Raw genomic sequence first — 3245 nt, 5'->3', positions numbered from 1 at the left:
GATGATGCAGGCTACTCTTACATATTTCCTGGATCAATCCTACAATCAGCCATTTCTTCACAGACTCACATTCCTATTAATGGGAGCTGGCATTTAAAGACTACAGTCTAGGAGGGAATACAAATTGCTACTGGAGTAGTCCTTGGTCCTAAGCCTTTTCAGTGAACAGAGCTATGAAATGATTTTTCTTCACGAATTCATACCATGTCTTTCAATTCAAACTCATAACTATAAGAAGGTTTTGGTACACACTAGTACCCCTTTATCCATGACTTTGCTTTCTGTCGTTTCAGTTACCCAAAGTCAACCGTGGTCCAAAAATAATAAATGGAAAATTCCAGATACACAAACAATTCATAAGTTTTAAATTGCCACCTGAATAGTGTGATAAAATCTCGTGCCACCGCCTTTCATCCTATGTGGGACATGAATCATCCATTTGTCCAGTCTATCCATGCTATACCTGCTCCTCGTTCCTTTACTCTTTTAGTAACTGTCTAAATTATCAGATTGACTGTCACAGTATGGTTGTGCTTGTGTTCAGGTAACCCTTATTTTACTTAGTAATAGCCACAAAGTGAAAGAATAGTGATGCTGCCATATTTTACATTTGTTCTATTTTATTATTAATCATCGTTAATTTTTATTGTGCTTAATTTATATATTTTTTATATAAAAAAATTTGCAAAAGCCTACAGCACCCAGTATTCCCAGGTAGTCTCCCATCCAAGTACTACCCAGGCCCAACTCTGCTTAGCTTCTGAGATCAGATGAGATCAGCCATGTTCAGGGTGGTATGGCTGTAGACTGTGCTTAATTTATAAATTAAAATTTATTATACGTACAGAAAAAAACATAGTGTATACTGGGTTCAGTACAATCCAAGGTTTCAGGTATCCAATGAAAGTCTTGGAACATACCCCCCATGGATAAGGAGGGACTACTATAACCTCATAATCTTAAATCTGTTTCTTTTTCTTCTGCACCAAAAAGAAAAACAATCTCAGTTACTGATGGCACCAACATAATTTTTAATTTTCTTTGTTACACAGCACACATACAATTTCTTTGAATAACAAAACAAGTATTGCAAATGACAGCATGATTACTAAAAACACTTTGAGGTTTTTTGGTTGTTTTTCTGTTTTGTGTTTTTGGTTTGTGTGCCCTGAGTAGATACTACTAGGTAAGTATAGTTAAGTTACTGTACTTTAAAGTCACTTGAAATAGTTTCTTTTGGTGTGATTAATGCATCAACTCAATATAGAATTTGTCTGCTTTATTTCACATACCTTTTGATATTTAAGTATCATTTTTTATTAAATTGTATCTTGTAAATAGATAAAATATATACAAGTTTCCAAAGGTAAATAAAAAAACCCAAGATACGGCAATGATGTATAGTTTCTATCCCTGTCACTTCTTTGTAAACTTTTTTTTTTGTAAATTTTTTATTAGGTAAGATTTCTTTTTTCATATTTTGGTGGTGAATGAAACCATGCAATGCATAATTTTATTAAAAATTTTTGTTATTGGCCAGGCTCGGTGGCTCTTGCCTGTAATCCTAGCACTCTGGGAGGCCGAGGCGGGCGGATTGCTCGAGGTCAGGAGTTTGAAACCAGCCTGAGCAAGAGCGAGACCGCGTCTCTACTATAAATAGAAATAAATTAATTGGCCAACTAATATATATATATATAAAATTAGCCAGGCATGGTGGCACATGCCTGTAGTCCCAGCTACTTGGGAGGCTGAGGCAGGAGGATTGCTTGAGCTCAGGAGTTTGAGGTTGCTGTGAGCTAGGCTGACGCCATGGCACTCACTCTAGCCTGGGCAGCAAAGTGAGACTCTGTCTCAAAAAAAAATTTTTTTTTGTTATTTTTTAATTTAATGTATAATGAGTGTACAAATATATTGAGTAGATATGATATTTTGGTATAATTCCAAAGAAGTATAAAAAGATATCCTTTATTCCTTTTTATACCTGCATAGTACTTCCTTGAGTGGGTTAATACAGTTAATTTGGCCAGTGATCCAACAATTGGCTTTTAAGGCTTTTCCCCCCATTTCTTTGCCCGTAAAAATAGTCCTTCAGTGTACAGCATTGTACAGGCTTTGCTAATAATATATTTTTTCCTGTGTCCTAGTATGCCTGGTAAATTTGGTTTGCCATATATTATATTAACATATGGGCTAATTTAGGGATACAGATGATTTTATCTTTCTTCAAAGATAATTTTCATTTCTTTTTGGCAACACTTAGAATAGAAATACATTACCTTTATCCCACCTTGTATTGTATCAATTCAAAGCTGATTTTAGTCTTAGTGAAGGCTGATTTAGGCCTGGGTTGGCCTTTTATTTTAGGCTGTAGTCCTCCATGCGTCCAAAATCAAATTCTTAAGTGATTACCTGTGTCATTCTTCCTTGGCATTCACTGAAGCTTTGCAGACCTCCAGCCTGATGTTCCCTAATCTACACTGCACCTCTTGCCCTTTTAGCCCTCTGTTGCTTAGCAATTTTCACATACTTCAAGGGAAGAAAAGCAATGTACTTCCCTTCTCTCTTGAATCTTGGATGTTAAATCCTGTCTTCCCTGGTAGTTCTCTGATTCCTTCAAATAGATGTTTCTTATTAAGATTTTCTATTTGGTCTTAGTAAAAGGATTGAACTTATGCAAAATAAAGTCAGTAACACAGTTTTTTTTTTTATTTTTTATTTTTATTGACAGTGTAGTTGTACATATTTATACAGCACATTATGGAGCACAATCTGATGTTGATACATATTTATGATGTATAATGATTCAATCAGGATAGCTTATCTATCACCTGTTGAATTTATCATTTCTTTGTGATGACAATATTTGAAAGCCTCTTTTCTATTTTGTAATGTGCAATATTTTACTGTTAACCATAATCACCCCACTGTGCAATAGAACACCAGGATTTATTCCTCCAATCTAATTGTTACTATATACCCATAGACCAACATCTCCCTATCCTCCTCTCCCCTTTCTACTCCCCAGTCTCTGGTAACCACTGTTCTACCCATTGCTTCTATAAAATCAACTCCCCCCTCCCGTTTTTTTTTTAGATTTCACATATGAGTAAGAACATGTAGTATATGCCTTTCCGTGTCTGGCTTATTTCATTTAACATGATGGCCTCCAGGTACATCCATGTTGTTGCAAATGACAAGATTTTGTTCCTTTTTATTGCTGTAAAGTGCTTGATTGTCTATATATC

General features: G+C 35.3%; 1 non-coding gene across 1 annotated transcript; it reads right to left on the bottom strand.

Moving 5' to 3' along the window:
- Positions 1–689: 689 nt before the first annotated feature.
- Positions 690–808, bottom strand: LOC142866161 (5S ribosomal RNA). Its single transcript, XR_012916214.1, has one exon. It is a non-coding gene; the product is annotated as a 5S ribosomal RNA (ribosomal RNA).
- Positions 809–3245: the final 2437 nt, after the last annotated feature.

The sequence above is a fragment of the Microcebus murinus genome, chromosome X (assembly GCF_040939455.1).
Source record: "Microcebus murinus isolate Inina chromosome X, M.murinus_Inina_mat1.0, whole genome shotgun sequence".
NCBI classification, from domain to species: domain Eukaryota; kingdom Metazoa; phylum Chordata; class Mammalia; order Primates; family Cheirogaleidae; genus Microcebus; species Microcebus murinus.
Note: the sequence above shows the minus strand (reverse complement) of the source record. Positions and strands in the feature narration are given on the sequence as shown.